This window comes from Ovis canadensis, chromosome 2 (genome assembly GCF_042477335.2).
Source record: "Ovis canadensis isolate MfBH-ARS-UI-01 breed Bighorn chromosome 2, ARS-UI_OviCan_v2, whole genome shotgun sequence".
NCBI lineage: Eukaryota > Metazoa > Chordata > Mammalia > Artiodactyla > Bovidae > Ovis > Ovis canadensis.
The window spans coordinates 12483559-12508258 of NC_091246.1; the positions used below are offsets into that span (position 1 = coordinate 12483559).

Consider the following 24700-nt stretch of genomic DNA (forward strand, 5'->3'; position numbering starts at 1 on the left):
GTTTTTGTAAACGTGGGTTTCCAGTGAGCGCTGGCTTGTTAAAGTTTCACTGTGAACGCGTTGTTTTCTATTGGAATAAACACATATTTACAAACATGAATCTTGAAACAAGTAACTGCAGTTAGGAGAGCAAAATCCTCTATTCCTTCAGGCTTTAACAGTCCGAGTTTTTCACCTATTTGCTCAAGTGTCATTTGCCCAGCCTACGTATAACCGTGAAGCGGGAGGTCTGTGATTCAAAGCTTTCAATTCCGGTTATAGAGAGACTGCACTGGGAAACCTGCAAAGTTCCTTCTCCTAAGAAACTATTCCCTTGATAGATGAAGAGTAGTAAAGCCCCAAGGAAAAAGGGTGTGTACTGGAGTTATGCTTATTTGGACGGAACTAAATTGTGTTAACACACATATGTCATCCGGTTGTTTCTGCCCTTGATTCTCCAATTCAAGGAGACTGGAGAATATTTGTCCCCAAAGCAAAATTGTGAATAACGATCACCATTATTAAGACTGCGTTTTTCTTGATATGGTTTAATCTGAGGATAAAGAAGCCAAGTAGCCAGAGAAAGAAGTAGTGTGTGGCAGGGTCAGGCTGAAGGACCAGCAGGAGGACTGGGTTAGCACAATGAGCCACAGGCACACCACGCCCCCTAGCGGTGCGACCTTAGCCAGTTGGGTAAACTAGTCCTCCCTTGCCCGTGTCCTCATCTGGAAAATGGAAGGAAGGGTTTGATCATCTTTGCTGTTCCTTCCAGCTCCTTGCGATAACTAGAAACTGGAGGGTGGTTATCCCATGTTAGAACAGTAGGAAGTGAGTAAAGGGGAGAATAAACCGTTAGTCTGGGAGGTATGGGGGAGGGCAAGCAGGCTGAGAAGGTGTAAGAAAACCAGCAGTGGGAGATGCCAGGAGGGGAAAAAAACAGCTAGGAGTTGATTTTTCCTCTGTTTTCAGTTTTCCTCATCCACAAGGACATCAGTAGTACCTGTTCCCTTCCCACTCCAGTCTTCTATTACCCATTTTATTTAAAGTGGCTGAGCCTACTTAACCGTAAAATTGACCTGGAGTCCCTAGTTTGACCTGACCAATTTACCATTTGCATCCTTGTCTGGAGATGAGTGGTAGCACCCGGCTCTGTGCACTCCGTGGATCTCAGAATCCCTGCAAGTGATGGGGAAAGATACCAGACATGGGGATGTAAGTGGCCACCCTTTTCAACACCTGTTGTTTAAAACATCTATTTTTATTTGAAGCTAACCTTTTCTGAAAAGGAGTTTAAGAAAAAAAGACTTTACCATAAACTTTGCAAATGTTTACTGAATCTATTCTGTTAAGACCTACTGAAAAATTCAAAGAAGGTAAAACTTTCACTTGGTAAGCCTTTTTGATACGCAATGGCGGTCAGTCTGAAGTTCATGATTTTTAGGCCCAAGAATCTTATTTCAGATGCTCAGTCAGGGAAGCTGCAACCTATGTGGAGTATATGGTGTCATTTTCACTGGGAAGCTTGAAGTGTCCAGCAAATAAAGACCTGAATTTTGTTTGAGGTCATGATTTTATTATCTGGGCTTGATGTGTGGCCTGTTTTCCTTCTCTTTCTTTGTTTTTGGTGCCCGTACGTATACACATTTGAGAGACATGATCTATTTTAAGTGAAGTGTGATACCATAAAACTTGGTTTAAAGTCTGAAAGCTTGCTCTGGCCTTGCTAACTCAGCATCTTGTTTGGTTTCTAATTTTTACATATCACGTTACCTTCCCAATCCGTAGCATGTTATTTAACTATGTCATGGAGAGCTATTATGGATGCCTTGGAGAGTTGGGAGAAAAGGAGGATATTTTAATTGAATAAGTAGTTACTGAATTCCTTTGACAGTGGCAGAGACAAGGATGAGAAAAAGGCTCTAGAAGAGCTGCAGTACAGAGGGGAAAAATACAGCCAACTTCCAGTATATAGCAGCTGGGTTGCATAACTAGGTGGCAGCTTGTAGAGTCCAAGAACCTTGGCATGCTAGGGAAGGGAGAACTGAGTTCTGGCTCTGGGAAAGACTTCACAGAGGAGCCTGAAGATGAAAATGATGTGTCTCTTAAAAGATGAATGGTGGACTGTGAACTTGTTGGAATCTGGAGTAATGAGGCTGGAGAGGGACAAGGTGATAAATTGTGGGGGATCTTGGATATTATTTTAAGGAATTGTGCTACCTAGGGATGTGGAGGGGCATGTGTGATTTTAACCCTATGATGCAGGAAGACACTGAGTCACAAATCCTGGGCGTAGAGAGGGCTGAAATGATTGAGAGGTGCCTGGGCCCTGATTCCATTACATTCCTTTGTAAAACTCAATGGCAAGTGAGTTTTAGGGTACTGCTGCTAGCTTATGCAGATTATATAAAGGTTACAGATTGCCCCCAAATTGACAGTGCTCTTTTGAGAGATTTAATATAGTGAAAATTAATGATGTTTTTGTGTTACACCTGGACATTGTGAGGCACTTGAAGCACGTGGTTTAAAATTGCAGAGCTGACCAAGAAAGCCTTTTGTTTCCTTTTGTTTTTGTTTAGGGAGGGGCCTGCTAGTTAATACTAATTTAAACATGACTAAGGCAACTGACATTCTCAGCCCTGTTTATGTTATACATAGGGTTTAACCACAGTAGTTGAATATTTGTAGCACAGAAGAGAATTATTATTAGTTTAAAAATGGTGTTGACACTGTTGTAAAAGGTCAGGGTTAAGGGGAGAGGAGAAACACTGTTGCTGTTACCTTGAGGACTGACACAGGCCCCATAGAGGCTTTATTAAGTTTAACCTCCAATGGAAGGAGCTTGACCAGTTCAGTGAAAGTGAGTCGCTCAGTCATGTCCGACTCTTTGCGATCCCTGTATAGTCCATGGATTCTCCAGGCCAGAATACTGGAGTGGGTAGCCTTTCCCTTCCCCAGGGGATCTTCCCAACCCAGGGATCAAACCCAGGTCTTCCGCATTGCAGGCGGATTCTTTACCAGCTGAGCTACAAGGGAAACCTTGACCAGTTCTGTAGATGAATACTTAAGGACCTTCTTTCTAGTCATCTAGAAAGAAGTCATTTTTTTTTTTTTCGGTTTGTTTTTTCCCACTAAATCTCTAGAGCTGACATGTGTAGCTCAATATCTCTAGACAGGAAGAATCTCTGTGGGCTTGTTTTGGGAGAGACTTCCAGCAAGGTGGCTCAGATGGTAAAGCATCTGCCTACAATGCGGGAGACCCAGGTTCAATCCCTGGGTTGGGAAGATTCTCTGGAGAAGGAAATGGCAACCCACTCCAGTACTCTTGCCTGGAAAATCCCATGCACAGAGGAGGCTAGAGTCCATCGGGTCGCAAATAGTCGGACAGGACTGAGCTACTTCACTTCACGTCACTTTCAGCAACTCTGGAGGTTTCCTCTCATGTCCCAGTACCTCCTGTCAAAGGTGGGAGTGGGTAGCCTTTCAGCTGCATGTCCAGGGTGGAACTGACTGGAGTTATTCTTCTAATTGCCTTTGAATCTGGGGGTGCTGGGCCAATAAGGAGAAAGATGATGAAATATTTGGCCAGTTGCTTTGTACCATCTTCTGAATTCAGTTTGAACGAATGATCCTCCCAACACTGTGTTTTACCTTCCACAAGGGAACTTGGGTTTGCAAGTTTAATCAATTAACTTAAGGTGATTAGTTAAGTTGAAGGAATCTAAAGTTTTTTGGTTTTGAGGGGGAAGGAGAAGGGAAGAGCTGCTGGTGGTGATTTTATTTAAATTCCTTGGCCTTTTTTCCCCCCCAGCAGGTTAGTGTGATTTCAAAGTAATGTCCTTATTGACTAGGGGGTGGGGTGGGGCAAAGAAAATTATCTCAGTACTTGGATGTTGGCTCCTGTTATCTAATCAGCAATAGAAACTTTAACTTTGAAGTTCATGTAACATTCAAATTTCTTCCAGAAATAAGAGGACTGTTTTACTACTACCTGGATTTAGGTTATAATTTTATTTCTGTGGTACTATTTTTAAAAAGTGATGTAATGACAGGGCAGACTCTCAACTTTAGTCCAGTGCTAAAACAAACATGTGTAAGCCTGAATGAGGTAAATCAGGGTGTTTGCTTTATTTAATATGGAGACAAAGGAAAATGATTTCAAAACTGCCTCTTTCTCTAAAAGAGAGAAAGTTGGACTAATAAAACCTGGTTATGGATCTCTCTGGGGTAGGATTTCCAAGGCTGAAACTGTTGTTAAGGGAAATCTTGCTCATTACGGCCGTCATGTGCGCCTTTGCTTCTTAAGGTTCAGGATTCATTATACAGAGAGGGCTGCTGTGAACCATTCCTTCTTAGCAAGCTTTCCTTTTTCCATTTTCTTAAATTTCAGACAGTAGACTGGATTTGACTTTATGTAAGTCCTCTATATTCGACCATGCTTTCAGTGGTTCTTCTTGACCAATAACCAAGCTGCCTTCATTCTGAAACTCAGCCCTAACAGATATTCTTGGCTCTTTGGAAGGAGAAATGATCTGGGGTCAGGAGAAATAAGTTCTATTCCACTCCTAGCAGCACTGAACTATAACCCTGCAAGCATTGTGCTAGGTACCAGATAGAGGCAGGGAGTTGGGCTGAATAAGCAGGGTTCCTACCCTCCAGAAGAAGCTGAGTTTATAGACATAGTAACATGATGATGGCAATTCAGGGTAACGAGTGTGATGAGGGAGATAAACTCAGGGTACTACGGGGACACCAAGCAAGGGCCCTTGCTCCTGGTGTTGGGTGGGAATGAGGCTCATAGGAGATGAGGATCTGGGAGGAACCTCAGAGGTGAACCAAGAGACCCAGAAGAGAAACAAGAGATGAAGAGAGAGGGACTCAAGAGGCTTTTTATTTCTAGTGTTGTTATTGCTGAATGAGTCAAAGTTGCATTCTTTTTGTATCTGTAAAAAAAGAATGTTGCTGTTGTTTAGTCGCTAAGTCATGTCCGACTCTTTTGTGACCCCATGGACTGCAGCCCACCAGGCTCCTCTGTCCATGGGATTCTCTAGGCAAGAATACTGGAGTGGGTTGCCATTTCTTTTCCCAAGGGCTCTTCCAGACCCGGGGATCGAACCCACGTCTCCTGCAAAGCAGGCAGATTCTTTACCACTGAGCCACTAGGGAAGCCCCTATAAACTAAGAATGGGCAGTGATACTATCTGATTACTAATTATAGATTAGTTTGCTGCTGCTAAGTCGCTTCAGTCGTGTCTGACCCCATAGATGGCAGCCCACCAGGCTCTGCCATCCCTGGGATTCTCCAGGCAAGAACACTGGAGTGGGTGGCCATTTCCTTCTCCAGTGCATGAAAGTGAAAAGTGAAAGTGAAGTCGCTCAGTTGTGACCCCATGGACTGTAGCCCACCAGGCTCCTCCATCCATGGGATTTTCCAGGCAAGAGTATTGGAGTGGGGTGCCATTGCCTTCTCCGCTAGATTAGTTTACTTTTTCCTTAATCTTGAATTTGTTTGTTTACTCCCGATGCAGTAGGTACCATGTACTGGGGACCGAATGGTGGGAAACTGGACATGCGAAGTCCCTTTCCTCAGGGAGCTTGCATTCTATCATATTATGTTAATGACTGAGGTTCTTCTGAAACTGCTTCAAATAAGGAACATGTTTGTTGAGTCATTTTTCAACTTTAGGAGTGTTTTCTTCAAACTAGGCCCAGTGTTTTCAGATCAGTTAGCTTTTCTTGAGAAGATGAGAATGAGATGGATCCCAGTATTCTCATTTTCATTTTTAAAATTTGAAATGTTTTTACGTGGATTTACCAGCTGCTAAGTCTAGAGACAGACATAATTTTGTGTCTTATCTGTGGCCCTGGCTTGCTTCCTTCTCATTTTGGATATTCTTAATGTTGACCCAGTTTGTGTTTGAGGTTCTTTATTCAGTTGATGACTTGCTTCCTAGAATAATCCATATCTAGCCTTGGTAGGAAGTCAGACCTATTTTGAGGTCATGCCATCACAGTGACTCTGCTTCCTAATTGCATTTCACTTGTCCTGTTTAAGTCTCTCAGTGCTCTGAACACAGTAGAAAGTGTTCTCACCTGAATGAGATGCTACATTCCTTTATAGAAAGATATGGATTTTGTAATAATTCAGAAACTATGGATGTGTCTAATGTAAATGGAGTGATATCCCTTTGCTCTTTCAAGCTTTCTCTTCTGATATAACCAACCCCTCTTTCACACAGCCTTTCATACCTATTCTTTTGCTTACACAAACCTCCAAAAATGTTTGTGTTTATTTGTTGCATTTGGCCCAAAAAGTTCATTTGAGTTTTTCATAAGAGCATATGGAAAAACCCGAATGAACTTTTGCCCCAATCCAGTATATTGATGCATGTGGGGTGTGTGTCTGTGTGGGCACATGCTCCCTCCTGCCTCTGTTGGCTTCAGAGAGGCTGTGAATGAGGCTCCCATCACAGGCCAGACATTTGAGGCCCCAGGAACCTGCATGGCTCTTCCTAAATCAGAACAGCATGCTAGGACTCGATTAAGAGTTCTTGTCCCCAACAGAAAACCTCAATAGAACATTTCTCCAAAGAAGACATAGAAATGGCCAAGAAAGACATGGAAAGATGTTGAACATCACTGATGACTGGAGAAATGCAAATCAAAACTACAATGAGGTATCATCTCACACCTGTCGGAATGGCTATCATCAAAAAATCTACAAACAATTAAACGCTGGAGAGATTGTGGAGAAAAGGGAACCCTCCTACACTGTTGGTGAGAATGTAAATTGATACAGCCACTATGGAGGAGAGTATGGGGGTTCCTTAAAAAACTAAAAATAGAGATACTGTATGACCAAGCAATCCCACTTCTGGGCCATCCACCCAGAGAAAACTGTAATTTAAAAAGATACATGCACCCCAGTGTTCTTTGCCACACTGTTTACAATAGCCAGGACATGGAAGCAGCGTAAATGCCTGTCAGCAGAGGAATGGGTGAAGCAGATGTGGTGCATAAATATATACAGTGGGATGTTACTCAGCCGTGAAAAGGAATGAAACTGTCATCCGCAGAGACATGGTGGACCCAGAGACTGGTCATACAGAGTGAAGTAAGTCAGAAAAAGGAAAGCAAATATCATATATAATGCATTTATGTGAAATCTTAGAAAAATGGCGTTCAGTTCAGTTCAGTCGCTCAGTCGTGTCCGACTCTTTGCGACCCCATGAATTGCAGCACTTCAGGCCTCCCTGTCCATCACCAACTCCCGGAGTTGACTCAGACTCACGTCCATCGAGTCAGTGATGCCATCCAGCCATCTCATAGGTGGCCTTATTTGCAAAGCAGAAATAGAGACATAGATGTAGAGAACAAACATGGATACCAAGGGGGAAAGTGGGGGTGGGGAGGATGAATTGGGATATTGGGATGAAAATATATATACTATAGATGCTGTGTATGAAATAGATAACTATCTGAGAATCTACTGGATAGCACAGGGAACTTTACTCAGTGCTCTGTGGTGACATAAATGGGAAGGAAATTTTAAAAAGGGAATATATGTATATGTCTGTCTGATTCACTTTGCTGTACCACAGACACTGACACAGCAGTGTAAAGTCACTATACTCCAATTAGAAAAGAATAATCCTTGTCTCAGAAATAGGAAGGTTATGAATGTAACCAACAAAATGATTTTCAGCTTCATGACAACCAGGGCAGCAGATATTGCCTGGACTTTTATTTCCACCAGGACTGTGTTTCATCAGGTCTCAGGCAGGGGAGGAGGGGCATTTAGGAGCACGTGTTTGGCATCCTTGAACCTTTTGTTAGGCCTTGCCCAGCTGCCATGCTTTGCATATCAGCCGCTTCCGGAGCAGAACAGATAGGGGGAGTTACTTATTATAGGCAGGTTTCATTGTGGGAGCGTTAAACAAGGGCCCCCTGGAAGCCAGCAATCTGCAGATGATAAGGATGAAGAGTCCTACGGAGTGGGTAGCACAGTTGAAACAGGATTGCCTTTTGTTAAGGGACTGCTTTGCCATGTTGGACTGTGATTTGTTGGGAGAGGGATTATTGTCATGTGGAGAAAAGGAGAAATTCATTCTGTACTCAGTGTTTATTGTAATTCCACAGAGAACTGCTTGCTGTACTTTCTGAGTAGACATAGGGACCAGAAAGTTCAAAAGCTAGGGCAGGATGACTTGGGTTTCCAGATTCAGTGGGATCTGTGATCTCCTCCCTTTATCTGGGACCTTGTCAGTTCAGTTTCATGAGCTAAAAGACTTTGTGCGCTACTGTGAACAGTTGCTTTGCTTGGCTGAGGACATTACGGTGTTAAAAACAAATTTAAAAAGGAAAAGCAAGCACTAAGAAAGTGTGGTTCCCTGCTGTCAAGTAGCTCCTCAACATGGAGAGCCACGGATGAAGATGCCTGCGATCAGGCTTACAGGGATAAATATTGTAAACTGAGGTTTAAATGAAATGCCATCTGAATATTTGAGGACAGAGAGAGTAACTGCCTTGGAGGAGAGTAAAGATTTGCAGCAATATTCTGGCCTCATTGGCAAGTGGGTTGAGAATGTCATTCCACACGGAAGAGTCGTAAGGTCTGGGAGCTACACAAGAATGACAGGTTGCGATTTGCGGCCCAGTGGTGGTCCACTTTGGGTCCATGTTGAAGGACTAACAGAAGGGTTCAGGGAGCTGTTGGGGATCAAAGAAAAGGCACATCAAAGCCCTTAGCAGAGAGTAGGGACATGAGAGTGTGAGGATTGTTCCAGTGGGGCAGTGAGATTTTCAGCTGGACATTTGAGTTTGACGTTTAGTGGAGAAGCCAAAGCGTGGCAGTATTCAGGAGTAATTGTTATACATCAGAGTAAATACCAGTGAAATTTATGAGGTAAGCTGGAGAGAAGTTTTGGAGCGAGAAGAGTGATATATACTCTGTCTTTAAAAGCTGAGGATAAAAGAGGAGGGAGACATTGATTAAAGAAAACAATGGATTGGTCTGATGGGGGTTAAAATCAAGAAAATGGATGGAACTCTGGTTCTCACTTTTTTTTTTTTAATTTTTAAAGACAATTAAAAATTAAAATTATTAAATTTTCTCTCCTAGCTTTTTTGAGGTATAGTTGATAAAACTAATACATTTAAAGTGTACAGTGAGATGATTTGATATATGTAAAGTGAAGTCGCTCAGTCATGCCCGACTCTCTGCAACCCCATGGACAGTAGCCTGCACCAAGCTCCTCCATCCATGGGATTTTCTAGGCAAGAGTACTGGAGTGGGTTGCCATTTCCTTCTCCAGGGACTCTCCCGACCCAGGGATCGAACCCAGGTCTCCCACATTGTAGACAGACGCTTTACCGTCTGAGCCCCAAGTATATTGTGAAAGGATTCTCCCCCTGTGATATACATACTAAGTGTCTTAACAAGGGCAATAAGGCATATTTTGATTCTTCAGGTAATTCTTCTTTCCGGAAGGTGCTTAAGATAACTTTGTCAGTTGTCAGACATTTACTGAACATCCACTAGAGCGCCTCTTGATCAGGTGGTTCTGGGATGATACAAAGGAGATAGAGTTTCAGTTTGATGTTCCTTTGAGAGGAATAAAAGCCTCTGAAACAATCCATTCCAGCAAGGGAAAATAAATCCTGAAAAGAATCAGAAGGTAGGTGCTGATTTGGGGCCTGAGAGGAGCTGCAAATATAGTTGTAGTTTCTTGCTGAAATAACAAAAGCGTTGTGCATATTGCTGTCATCGCTGCAATAAAAGACAAGCCAAAGCCTCTCAGCATAAAGACCAGACTTTGAGAAACCCCAACAGGTTTGTCATGGTGATTTATAAACTTTGGTCAAGTAAATTTAAGCTTTCGTTGCTTGATGAAGGTTAAAAATAGGATACAGTACAACTTCGCTCTTTACTTGGTTAAAAAAAAGCGCCTATTTTAAATTAAGAATTCGTTGAATATTTCCATTTCAAGAAGTTATATTGGCATGCCTTCCCTGGTGGCTCAGTGGTAAAGAGTCAGCCTGCCAATGCAGGAGATGTGGGTTCGATCCCCTGGGTCAGGAAAATGACCTGGAGAAGGAAATGGCAATCCACTCCAATATTCTTGCCTGGGAAATCCCATAGACAGAGGAGCCTGGCGGGCTGCAGTCCGTGGGGTCTCAAAGAGTCAGACGCGACTTATGACTGAACAACGCAGTGTCAGGGAATTAAATTGGCCTGCCTTTTTGTAGTAAGATAGAGCAAGGGGAATCTGTTATCAGCCTTTTGCTCTCTAGGCCATTATGATTCTTTAAAATTATACTAATTTCTGTTTCAAAGTTGTAAAATCAGTACCTGCTTATTTTGCTATTTGAAAAGTCCAGGAGACTCATCCATAGTTTCACTGCTCAATGATAACTTCCTTATTCCATTTCAGGATAACTCTTGCAGTTTTTAAAATATTTGATCATGCTGAATATTAAGTACCCATACTATTAAAATCTTTCATTTTAAATTCCCATCAACCACATGATAGTCACAATACTGAATATGTATCATATTTAATTATTTCCTGTCTCTCTTGGCTTCTTTACTTGTTTAAGGCCCTGTGGTGATATTCCCAGAGCTCTGTCCTTATTTTAAACAGGCTCCAAGTATGAACTTACCTATAGAGCACACTGTGTTTTCCAGCCCTTTGCCACTGACTGTCACCTCGTCCTGATATTCTCTGTCTCCAGGTATCCCTATGGTTGCTTTATCATCATTTTCGTGTCTTAATTCACGTCACCTTCTTAATGCAGCCTTTTCTAATTATCACTACATTTAAAATTGTATGGCTCTTCCCATTTATACAGCTTGGCTGATATTTTCTTCTCCATTGCATGCATTTTCTTTTGACTTCTTAGATAAGGGAAAGGATTAACTGAAAAAAAAAATCCCATTTTATTTACTGCTGTCTTCCCAGTTCTTAGTGTAATACCTTGCATGTAGAACTCAAATTCTTTGAATTAAAATTTTGTTTGAACTGAAATTTTTTGAGTACGAAAATCAGTATGTTTGCTACCTCCTGAGCATACTGCAGTAAATAAGACACAGTCTTGACTGCAGAAGATTTACAATCTAGTGAGAACAACTAACAGCAACTGTGACTGGAATTAGGAAAGCAGAGTGTCCTGGAAGAATCTACCATGGAGATTGACCTTGCCTGCAAGGGTAAGGAAGATTTCTCTGAGAAACTGGCATTTATATGGAGGCTTGAAAGATGAGTTGAATTAGGTTAGTGAAACTGGGAGGTGAGGATCAAAGAGGAGGGAGACACTGAGTAAAAAAAAAACAATAGACTGACCTGATTGGGCGGGGGAGGGGAGCAGTCAAGAAAATAGACGGAATTCTGGTTCTCACTTTTTTTTTCATTTTTAAAAACAATTAAAAAAAATTTTTTTTTGGCCATGCTGTGTGGTTTGTAGAGTCTTATTCCCCCCACCAGGGATGGAACCTGAGCCCCCTGCATTGGAACTCTGGAATTTTAACCACTGGGCCGCCAGGGATGTCCCTGTTTCTCACTTCTTGAGTTGAAACTATTGTCATTTGTTTTAAATGAAAAGTTAGACGTTGATTGACTTTGTTGTCATTTTTGATGTATACAACTTTATTTTCAATGATTTTGAAATAATCAGCAGTATTTTAAAATTTTGAATCTGTAGTTACTGGGGGAGGAGGAATGGGAATATTCATATAAAAATCTGAAAGTGGCAAGTAAAATAATAAAACTAGTTTTATTTCTATGTTTTGTGCTGATGTACTCACTAAAAATTTAAAAGAGTGTAGGGAAAGTAAATATTCTCACTTTATCGGGAATGCCTCAAGTGGCTCATTCAGCCAAGTATGACGTGGCTGAATACTGCTTTATTATTTTGTTTACAAGTGAACATTTACATCAACTGTTAGTTTTATTTTTCATGGTAATTGAGGTAATTGAGTACAGTTTTTACTTATTGTCTATTAAGGATTTCTTTGTTCTGAGGATGGAAAAGAGCATGGTTTCTATAGGTGACAAGTGCAGATATGTTTATTAATTCAGTAATATCATTCACATCTTCTATGTCCTGATTTTATACTTGAGCTGTCATAGACTAATAATGGTTCTTTAGCCTCTCTCTATGAATGGGCTTTTGTCAGTTTCTTTATAGGAATTTCTGTGTGTTAACATAGTATTAAATACATAAAGATTACTGTTAGGCCTTTATTATGTTTATCAGTATAAAATAACCCTCTGCATTTGGAACTACATTCTACTATTTTCCTGATATTAATATTTCCAGTGTTTTCTTTTTTTCTTTGTCTAAAATGACTTCACTCATCCTGGGACGGGGGAGCCTGGTGGGCTGCCGTCTATGGAGTCACACAGAGTCGGACATGACTGAAGTGACTTAGCAGCAGCAGCAGCAGCAGCAGCATCCTGTTTTAAATTTTTGGTGTCTGTCATTTTTTTTCCATATCACTTTGCTTGTAAGCATCATTTAATTGAATTTTAACATACCTCTTAAAGGGAAACTTACTTCTTTAATATTTATTGTTAAGACCAAAAAGTTTGATCTTAATTCTTTAAGTTTTTTGTTTTCAGAAGTACTTTAAAATGCACTGGTTTGCTTTTTCTCACCAGTATTTAGCTGCATTGTCTCAGATAAATTACATAATATCTCTAGGACTGCGGTTTTTTATTTGTAAAGAAGCAACATGCACACACAAATCTTCAGTTAATGCTTTAAAGGGGCCTGGCACGCTGAACAGATTAGCTGACATTATCACTGATGTATTGAGCCATATGAAATTTTTTACTGCTTTGACCTATAAAAATGGCAGCTTCCTACGGTTCAATCTAACATGCTTTCTGGATTTATTTTGTCTTTTTCTATGTATCATTTGTTTCATATATCCAGAGTATTTTTAAATGGCCAATCTGGTTTTTAGCTTACTAGTGATTATCTTTGTTTTTCGAATACATTCATAAAGTCTGTTTCTCTGATTCCTAGAGAACTAAATAACTTCTGATTCCACTCCTCTGCACAGTTTACTGTGCCTTTATTTGTTTTGCCTTCTTGCCATGTCTCAATTTCCATTTTATATAAATATATATATGTATACAGATACATATATACACACACATATATAGTATATATATTTCAGTGTATAACTTAAATTTCAAGTATAGACTTTAGACTTTTGTATTCTATTTTGTAATAAAATCTACAGCACTATTTTGTATGTGTCTCTAGTTAGTTTTGACCCTCATTTGCACTTGGGGTCCCCTTGCTTATACTCGCTTGAAAGGTGCCTCCCATGTAGTTGAGAGAATGTCCTCATGTTTATCTGGCCGGTTGTATCTTCTGCATTCCCGGGTGTACTCAGGATTTTTCTGCATTCATCAGAGTGTCTGACTTGAATTTCCAAAGGTGCCGTGTGAGTCTTTGAGATTCATGTTCTTTTAACCCATCCTTCACAGAGTGTAGTTAGTGGAAATAATTTATGCCTTGATTTTGGCTTTTCCTTACCTCTTTCTAGTACTGTTGTGAATTTTGCCATTTTGTGCATCTTAGCATTCTGGTGGGAAGTTGGGAGGAGTCATTTTGGGACATCCAGTTCAATGGCTTTCAAAGTTTTTGGACCATGCCCCCATAGTTAGAAAAGGTCATACATATATGAAGAAAATGACAGTTTCATGTAGATTACTACATATGCTACTGATTTTTCCCTCTGTTTGTAATGTAGTCTGTTCATTTTCATTTAAAAGAAGTGTTGGTCATAACTAAGGTTTGAACACACTAATCTGTGAACAGTGGTTTGGAAAACACTGAGTTTGTTGCTATTTTGTGTGTAATTAGGGTTATTCATTATTCTATAAGTCTTTATTATATTCATGGTACCAATTCTTATGCTAATAGTTGGACTGGAGTGGGGAATAAAGTGGCTATTATCACAGGAGGCATGAAACAGTCCAGTGGGAAGGAAGATACTGACCGAATGAGCACCCATCATGGACAAAATGCAATGAATGTTACAAGGGAAAAGGCACTGGGAGCTTCAAAAGAAATGGTCAAACGGGGAACCTCATCTGATGTTAGGGGGATTCAGAATTTTCCTAAGAAAGTGACATTTGATTGAATCTGCAGAATGAGAAGGGATTAACTCAGGGAAGGGTCGAAGTGGGGGTGTGTGAGGGACTGTAGAGTCATGGAAGAATTGAGTAATGTGAGCAAAACAGAGTACTGGGAGTGAATGACAGGTGAAAAGCAGGCCTTTTAGTTTGATAAGTTGGCATTTTTGTGATACTCAGTGGGCCTTCCTGTTTATGACTACCCCCCCCCCCCAACAAAAGTCAAAGAGGAATAGAAAGGATATTTTGGGGGAGGTGGGTGCAAGTATGTTGAAGCAGTGTGTGTTACAGCTATTTTGTGTATTGCTAAACAGTAATAGCATTTGTTGGAGCTGTGCTCTGCACTAGAAACTGTACAAAGCTCTGTGTCACTATGGAGAAGTAGTTTTGGTTGGATTAAAAAAAAAACAAAAAAAAAACTCCTCTATAGTGTAGTTCCCAATCTAGTAACTATACATGATTTGTAGGAAAGTAGACTACTGGCTAAGTTTCAGTAAGTGTCAATCTGATGATTGAATGAGCATTTCATAGCTTGGTGATTTTTAAATAATGGTTTGAGATCATTCCTGCATTCGAGTTTTTCTTTTTTATTATTTTGCCATGATTGGGTTTTAGGGTTTTTCCCCTGCTGCCTCCTTTTAAAGCTGGGTGATGGATTTTCAAATGTTTTAACTGGCACGCATGTACACTCACTCACTCAGTCGTGTCCAGCTCTTTGCGACCCCGTGGACTGTGGCCCACCAGGCTCCTCTGTCCATGGGCTTCTCCAGGCAAGAATTCTGAAGTGGGTTGCCATTTCCTTCTCCGAGGGGGATCTTCCCAGCCCAGGGACTGAACCTGTGTCTTTTGCATCTCTTGCATTGGCAGGCAGATTCTTGACCACTGCACCACCTAGGAAGCTATTTTAAATTGCAAATCCATAAATTAAGCGGACTGATTGAGAACGGAGTATGGCAGGTGACCATGATTCAGGTGTCAGTTTTCCCACTGCTCTCCATGGGGCTTTTGGCTGGACCCACCCTTTCCAGGTCTCCAGGTCCTTGTCTTGTCCACTCATGCTGAGTCTTGTCCAACTCATGCTTGGTCGTGTCCGATTCCTTGTGACCCCATGGACTATACAGTCCATGGGATTTTCCAAGCTAGAATACTGGAATGGGTAGCCTTTCCCTTCTCCAGGGGATCTTCGCAACTCAGGGATCAAACCCACATCTCCTGCGTTGCAGGTGGATTCTTTACCAACTGAGCTGTCAGGGAAGCCCTATCTTGAAATAGAAGACTTGAAATCAGTGCACACAAATCATTCTCCGTATCATATTATGCAGTGACTTCATGCTTTTTATTTTCAGCTTTGCTCTGTTTCATCTTCAGAGAATTGATGTTTTTGTGCCATTGAGCTAATATAGTCTGACAAGCTCAAGCTAAACATGGGAGAACTCCAGGTATTTACATCCTTATGGGTATTGTAAAGGGAGGCTCAGGTGGTATACTTTGACATTGGCCACCAGCACTGATACTTCTGGAAACATGGAAAGCAAGGAAGAGGACTTTCCTGAACAAAGTCTTCAGACTTTAACATCATAGTTAAATTAGTTGAAATTACATTGCTTATTAACCTTTCAGATTCAGTGAAGGTGAAAAAAATCATTTTGCTTTGAGGGAAATGAGCAATATCTAAGTTGTTTTATATAATCTTATTTTATAAAAACATGAAATAGTAATGATCTTATTTCAGAAAGATTTAGAGGCCTGAGGAATCCCATGGAATATTAATTCAGTTTTAATGACTCCTCCACGTTTAAGGACTATTGGGTAAAGAATAGATTTTCTGGGGAAGGGAATGAAAAGTCCTTGGCAACTCAGCCTTTCTTATCAGTTGATTAACATACATTAGTAAAATACATTAGTTTTGGTAATTTCAAAATAATTTTCAGTCTTCCAGTTTTACTTACAAGTACTTTATTTCACTTGTTCTTATTTCTGAGGAAAATATATTTGAGGAAACAAAAGTTCATGCTTTTTTTGTGAAAGTGAAAAGAAAAGTGAAAGTCGCTCAGTAGTGTCTGACTCTTTGTGACCCCATGGACTGTCCATGGAATTCTCCAGGCCAGAATACTAGAGTGGGTAGCCTTTCCCTTGTCCAGGGGATCTTCCCAACCTAGGGATCGAACCCAGGCCTCCCACATTGCAGGCAGATTCTTGACCCACTGAGCCAGAAGGGAAGCCCACACTACCTAATTCCTTATTGGAATAAGCCCTTACTTCCATATTGGACTTCTCTAGTGGCTCAGATGGTAAAGCCTCTGCCCACAATGTGTGAGACCTGAGTTTGATCCCTGGGTTGGGAAGATCCTTTGGAGAAAGCAATGGCAACCCATTCCAGTACTCTTGCCTGGAAAATCCCACGGACAGAGGAGCCTGGTAAGCTGTAGCCCATGGGGTCGCAAAGAGTCAGACATGACTGAGCGACTTTACTTTCACTTTAATTCCTTATTCATAATAAATGTTTATTCAGGAAGTCCAGGTAACTGGATATTTTACTTAGCATGTTTTGGTGTTGATTCATCAGCTTATCTACCTTTATTTGCTGTTGAATATCTTCTCCTTAAGCTCGCACTGTATGAAAACCTGGCTGGGACCTCAGGCTGACTGGGGACAAGGGAGGCGCAGGTCTCACAGGCTCTGGTTGGGATCACGTTGGGCATAGGTCCGGGCAGGTAATAGGTATGGCTGTTGCTCAAGGCTGGTACTAAGAAATAGATTGAATCGGAAGGGGTTGGAGTCATGAGGTTAAGTTAGGTTCAAGACCAACAGAGCCAGGAAGTGGCACAGAGTATTCTCCTGCACCGCCAAGTATTAACATTTTAAGGCAGGGCATTCTGGATAGCCCTAAGAGAGAAGCTGTGTAGACAGAAGTTTAAATGTCTCTGGAGGAGTTTTATTTTCAAAGATCCGAGCATCTGTTGACCATCTCTGCTTGTTCAGGGCAACCTGGATGCTCTAACAGGGCTTTATCACGATGACCTTGGGAAGCACAATCCCCGCAGTCCTCCAAGTGTTTGGCCACCTCACAGTGGAGAGACACAGATGACAGATTCTTGTTTGATTCAGGGATTAGAGACCTTATTGAATACCTTCTCCAGGAGCAGAAAGCAGCCCAGGTTTCGTGTCTTTCTGCAAGAGATTTCCTGTAAAGCAAATTTAACATTGCATTAATTTGAGGGAAAATAAGTATTAACCCTGGCCAGTAGCTGTTACAGCAGAGGTTAGTGGACTGTTTGGGCTTACTTAATACAGGGAGGGTACACAGAATTTTTTAACGACCTAAACACCTTCCTTTTTTCATTTTCATCCCATTTTGATGGTGGAATAACTCAGCTGGTAGAAAACATTTCAGTAAATACATATTAAAGTTTTTTTTTCATATTTAACATATTTAAAACTGTCCAACTCATTTAAAATATTTATTTCTATGTAAAAAAGTGGCTTAGAATATTCTTAAAAATGTTTTAAAATTTATTTTTGAAACCACATCATGACAGTATTTAAACAGACCTACTCATATTTTCAGTTCCCTAATGTAATGTATTATTCATTTAATCATGTTAGTTTTATAGTTTATTCCCATTATGGTCTATTTTGTGATATAGTTCTACCTAGAGGTAACAAATATGTTTTTGTTTCTACTGGCCATTTTCTAACTACTGTTATATGTGGCAATGTGGTCTGAATCATTATAGTTTTAATAGGTTACTATTAATCCATTCTGTTGTTAAACTGTTCATTCAACCCTTGTCCTTTTTTTTGGACATTAATTACATTTCTCATTTCTTTGCTATTTTAAAAAACACTACACTTAACAACTTTCTGTGTAATTGTCTGAGATTAAGAATGAGATCACCAATTTGAGAATAAATATCATTTGGTTTCCAAGTATGTTTAGAAAGGTTATTACGAAAAACTTTTTAAATTACACGACTAATATGTATTCATTGTACAAGACAAATAAAAATATAAAAGAAGGAAAAAAAGTAGTTATAGTCCCCTCAGAGGTGGCCATTGTCAACTTTATGTGACATTTCCTTCTAATATTTTCTCTGCACATTTTGCTAACTGGTTGAAATCCTACCAAGTAGCACTGAGTATCCTGTTTTTCATCTTAACAGTATCATAATTAGAGGTGACCTTATTTCCGTTTAGTAGTTTTACTTCACTGCAGTGAACACTTTTGTGTGTGTGAGGCTTTGTCTGAGTTTCAGAGGATTTGTTTGGGATAGATTCCCATTTCTAGAATTTACTGCTTCAAAAGATAGGGATGATTTTTTGACTACTGGTGAGAAATGATTAATTTCCAGAAACCAATGGTAATAATTCATACTCTTTTCAGCAGAATTTGAGAAAATCTGAAAAACAGAAATCTTCCTGAATGAAATGTGGGTTTGTGAAACTTGGAAAATGATCAGAGCCACAGGAAGCTTTGGTACTGATCGGTCCTGGATGACATGGAGTGAAGTTGATCAGACTTACTGGTGAATGTGCTTTTCTCCGCTGCAGTGATACCCTTCACTCCTCTACAGTTTTGTATTAACCAGCTTTCCTTAGTCGTGTACCCTTCCGGTGCACAGATTTTAATGTGCAATAAAACATTTTGGTTTTAACTGCATTTACTCTCTCGACTGATTGTGGAATATTCCTGGTTAATATGCTTCTGCAAAAGAAATGGTTAACTACTGGGAAATGAAACAAAATGGATAGCAGAGAATTAAAAATTGAATAGCATTTATATCTGTGCTTGTTCGGTATGTATTTTTTGTATTCAGTTCAGTTCAGTCGCTCAGTTGTGTCCGACTCTGTGCGACCCCATGAATTGCAGCACGCCAGGCCTCCCTGTCCATCACCACTCCCAGAGTTCACTCAGACTCACGTCCATCGAGTCAGTGATGCCATCCAGCCATCTCATCCTTTGTCGTCCCCTTCTCCTCCTGCCCCCAATCCCTCCCAGCATCAGAGTCTTTTCCAATGAGTCAACTCTTCACATGAGGTGGCCAAAGTACTGGAGTTTCAGCTTCAGCATCATTCCTTCCAAAGAAATCCCAGGGCTGATCTTCAGAATGGACTGGTTGGATCTCCTTGCAGTCCAAGGGACTCTCAGGAGTCTTCTCCAACACCATAGTTCAAAAGCATCAATTCTTCGGCGCTAAGCCTTCTTCACAGTCCAACTCTCACATCCATACATGACCACAGGAAAAACCATAGCCTTGACTAGACAGACCTTTGTTGGCAAAGTAATGTCTCTGCTTTTGAATATGCTATCTAGGTTGGTCATAACTTTTCTTCCAAGGAGTAAACGTCTTTTAATTTCATGGCTGCAGTCACCATCTGCAGTGATTTTGGAGCCCCCCAAAATAAAGTCTGACACTGTTTCCCCATCTATTTGCCATGAAGTGATGGGACCAGATGCCATGATCTTCGTTTTCTGAATGTTGAGCTTTAAGCCAACTTTTTCACTCTCCTCTTTCACTCTCATCAAGAGGCTTTTTAGTTCCTCTTCACTTTCTGCCATAAGCGTGGTGTCATTAGTCTCCATAAACTTTTCTTTTTCTCAAGATGTCATTGGTCTTGAGGCCAGGGATAACTTTTGCTCTTCGGGGGAAATTAAGTGAACTTCCTTAAGAGATAGTTAATTTACTGTTTCATCCATAACTAGAATTAATCACATGAAATGCCGTTCAATTGATGATCATTTATTAGACTCCAGAGATACAAAGGTGAGTAAGATGGAGGCCTTGTCTTTAAAAAACTCACAAGCAGTAGAGCTGCAAACTGAATGAAAAATACTGTGATGAATGAATTGCTGGAAAGTAGTTACTTGTCTGTTTCCCTACTGAAAATGAATTTAGTAAGTACAGGAAAGAAATGCAGGAAGAGAAAGTGAGAGTGTGAGTTTCAGCAGAGACCAAGTCAGAGTGGCCCCCCTCAGGGTCCTATTCTCACATTTGGAAAAGACCACACAGTTCACTGTCCTTGCTAGAAGGGGACATGAAGAAGAAACACAGTCAGCTGTATGATCCAGAGAGCCTGTGAGGATAAGGGCTAAACAAGGGGCACAGCTCTTCATGGTGCTGGGAGGAGAGAGGATTTTAATGGTCTTTAAACATTTAGTATGTTAATATAATGAGCAATGTCTCCAAACACAATCTTTACAATGAATATCACTGTTGGAGTAAGGGAAAAAAACACAACAGCGTTGCTCAACAGAGGTCAATGGCATCATGCCAAAGCTTGTCTCAGAAAAGCAGTTCTATGGGAGCCAAAGCTAGACAGTTCAGACAAGTAGCTCTTGGCTGATGTGGCTCTATCCAAGGATTATTCACATTCCTTGTGGAATGATGGGCTAGATACCTTTCAGGATAAGCCTGTGAATGTCATTCCTTGAAAGGAATATTTTTGCTAATGTTGAGTAACAGTGAGTTCAAGATTATACAGCTCAACTCTGCATCCTTTCCTTGTAGTCAGATAAGTGGGGACTGAGTGTTTTACGAGTCAGCCCCACTGGATAGCACAAACAAGGATCAGTCTATGACCTCAGGCTATGGGAATAACTACAGGCATGTTCGGTAATCTCACTTCAAGGAGTAGAAGGAAGAGAGATGAAGGCCCTGACATTTTATGCCTTTGGCTGGAGTTTGCAAAGCTGGCAGTCTGTGTGCTACATGGATTTGGCTCCATATGTATTTTCTTTGTTCAGTATAAGGTTTTGAAAGGTGACATAGCCAAGAAGGCATTATGATTGGTTCCTCTTATGCAAAGTTAAGATATGTTTTTACTAGATACTTCTTTTATTTATGATGCCTGGGTGGTCCCTAGAGATATTTGTGTTTGTGACACCTGCCAAATTGCAGTTATAGTATAAAGGGAAGTTTGTATAACTCGCAGAGACAGCGTAAAACAGGTAGTGATTACTCTGGGTAATCACCTACTCCCTGGGTGGGGAGGAGGATCATAAAAGGTTTTCTGAAAAGGTGGTTCTGAGGCTGGGACTGGAAGGATGAAGGAGGTGTTTGCTGGGCATGGAATTCAGACAAGGGAAGGTGTTCCAGGAAGGGCCAAGTACATGTGTAAAGACACTTGTGTGGTCAGCATTATGTGTTAGGTGAGCTTTAAGTAGAAACTGATGCTTCGTGAACAGAGTATGGTATTGCTGAAGGGGGAAATAGCTGGAGGACTCAGTATTCTGTGCTCAAGGAGTTGAACTTTAAACAACGGGAAGCTACGGAAGTGTTTAAAACCAAGCATTGGCATGCTTGATTTCTGTTCTGGGAAGATTATTCCCACACAACCAAGGGAAGTGGTGGTCAGTAGAGGGGACTTAGAATATGTTAGGGGAGATAGGGCCTGAATTAAGGCAGTGATCGTGGGTTTAGAGGGAGGGAAGGAGAGGTGAAAGATGTTTAGGAGGAAGAGTTGGCACCACTGAGTGAATGAGTAAATATGTGGGTGGAGTGGAGGAGGTGGGTGGTAATGGTGAATGAATGGTGATTCCATTGACTAAGACGGAGAAGGAGGAGAGCAGGGAGGGTATGGGAAGTGTATGAATTTGCTAGGGCTGCCAGGACAAAGTGCCACAGATTAGGGTAACTTAAATAATGGAACATTTTCTTACAATTGTGGAGGCTAGAAGCCCAAGGTCAAGGTGTTGGCAGGGTTGGTTTCTTTTGAGGCGTCTCTTGGCTTGTAGATGGGTCCCTTCCCTGTATCTTCATATGACCTTTCCCCTGTGTGTGCTTGTCTGTGTCCAGATTTGTGAGTGCTCACAGCTGTACGAGTGTATACTTCCAGTTAGAAAGGGGATTTTGAAGTGTCAGGGGCCAGTTCTGGGTAATGAGGGCCTAAGCAGAGAGGTCAGTTTTGGGAGAATGTTGAAACTACCCTTTTCTTGTAAGGACACCAGCTGTATTGGATTAGACCTCATTTTAACTTGATTACCTCATTAAACACCCTGTATCCAAATTTGAGGTACTCAGGACTTCACCATATGAATCTTTGGGGACAGTTCAGCCCATGACAGGAAGGATAAGGGTCATAGTTAGCACATGTTGGATTTGAGATCCCTGTGGATATGCCGTGGTGGTTCTGGAATGTGTTTAGAGATGTGAGAGCCCAGCTCAGAAAATGCTCCAGATTTGGTAGTTAAAACCTGGGAGCAGATAAAGTTATCTTGGATCGAGGTACCCAACTTCGTCTTATTTTAAGAAGAGTAAACCCCATGTAGGCTCGCACTTGAGATGCATTGACCCCGTCTTAGGGACGGAAGCTGAAGCAGCCTCCTGGTGATTCTAACATACATCCCAAGTTTGAGAGGAGTGTCTAGGGCGTGTGGGTGTGATGTGTGAGCTAGAGAAGATGTGTCAAAGATGGCCAGGATCACTCTAGTCATGGGTGGGAAGGGAGGAGAGCAGAATTTAAAAGCCTTCTTGCCTGATGTCTACTAATTTGTCCATGAAGTATATGAAAGTTACGGAGTTTCTCAGAGAGGATAAGGGCTTAGAAGAGATACTGGGGGAAATGGAAGAGATCAAAGGACAGTGACACCATAACGGTGGTTATTGTGGGCTTGGCTGAGATGAAAGTGTCCGATGAGCAGTGCCCTCTTCATCTTGTCCATACGTTTTCTCTGTGGGGGCCTCTGGAAGCTGTGAATGGGGGCAGAACAGGAAGTTTGGAGTTTAATCCAAATTGAGGTGTTAAAAGGCAGAAGGGAATGCGGTAGGTAGCAGGCTGGTGGTGGGGTGGCCTGTGACATTTAGGCTGAATGTTCTGGGAACTGAGGCTGGATGGCCTGATGAACAGGGGGAAATGGAGGGGGCAGGAAGCTGGATATTTTGACATCCAAGGGCAGACAGCGTATGTGAGTGCTCACAGCTGTACGGATGTATAGTTCCAGTTAGGGGATTTTGGAGTGTCAGGGGCCAGTTCTGGGTAATGAGGGACTAAGCAGAGAGGTCAGATTTGGGGATGTGTTGAAACTACCCTTGATATTGACTTGCATGCTAAGTTGTTTGAAGGAGGGAATGGAGGGTAGGAGGGATTTACTGGATAGCCTTTAAGGTCTCTTTCAGCTTTATGATTTAACAAAATGTCTTTTTTTTTTTTTTCCTTTGAGCCACTGCCATCATTTTTTTTCCCCTCCCTTTAGTTGTTTTGGGATCAGACTGCAGCAATCTGGAAAGTAACCATTTAACACATATTTTTATTGATCCCCTTGTAATTGTAAATATTTGACGGATACGGCCTCTTTACATGCCTTTGGAATCTGTTCATGCGTGTGTCGTAGGGTTCACGCAGGGTGAAAGCAGTGCCTTGGTCAGAAACGTCTCCACCAAACAGCTGGCTTCTGGGGCCTGTAATGAGGAATTATGACAGGAAGGAGAGGAGTTGCTGAAGTTATTTTAAGGTAACATTAGTTGGTTCACTGTTTACCACATGGTAAAGGCCATCGTTGTTACATTCACCATTTCGGGTTTGGAGTTTAGCCTCTCTATTGTGGATTTGTTGGTCCTGGGCATTTTAGTTTTGTGGTAGGATGTTTTGTCTGCACTTTGCATCTGTATTTGGAATGAGGATGAAGTATCATTTTTAAAACCAGGACCCAAAACAATGGAAACAGTTGTGAGGGCACATTGCAGTTCAGTGGTAGAATTTCTCGTGGATATTGGAGAAGATAAATTTGATTATCATCCTGGCATATAAAAGTGACTCATAATTGTTGCAGCAAAGGCAGATGTCAACCGCTTTGATTTTGAGTTTGCTCATTTGGGGAAAAACATTTTCTAAATCACATCAAGCTTAATATCAATACAGAAACCCACGAGTGAAACTCCAGAACTTACACAAGGCTATGGGCTGAATCCAGCTGGTGTGTGTTGTACAGTCACAGAAATCCCCCTCATCTGTTGCTTGGGGTTTTATTCTTTCTCTCCTCTCATTCCTTACCTTCCTTTTCTTCTTTCTTCTAGCAAGGTCCTCCACACTGAACAGTTTCTCAGCTTTTTACCACCCACCTTTAATGATCAAGTGCTCGGGAATAATTGCTTTAGGACATTTATTTCCCTGAAGTCAGCCCTGTCTCACACTCTGCCCTTCTCTCATCTTCCTACTGCGTCGCATATACTGTTATCCCTTCAGGAACAAGCTTGGACTGGAACTAAAAGAAGGGATTATCAGGATTTGGTTCTAATCCCACTTTAACCATCAATTGAAACCAGCCCCACATCTACTAGTCATTTTGATTCTGCCTTTGTGGACCTACACGAGAAGGAGAGGATGAGAGAGAATTTATGGATTTGTGTCTGGTGAAGTGGAAATCGTTTTGGCAACCGCGGAGGTAGGGTGTTGGTTCTCACCTTTTACTTTGCATCAGAATCACCAGGGAGCATGTTTACAATGCTAAGTACTGGGCCCTCTCACAGAGATTCGGATTCAGGCAATCTGGGAAGAACTCAGGATTCTGTATTTTTAGTGAACTCAACTGAGAGACTTGTAGGGACTTTAAATTTTAGAATTCTCAGTTTCACAGT

At 41.2% G+C, this 24700-nt stretch overlaps 1 protein-coding gene across 3 annotated transcripts in view; it reads left to right on the forward strand.

Annotated features, from left to right (window-relative positions):
- The window catches only part of LPAR1 (lysophosphatidic acid receptor 1), a 164937-nt gene that overhangs the window by 2240 nt on the left and 137997 nt on the right, over window positions 1–24700 (forward strand). The window lies entirely within an intron of this gene.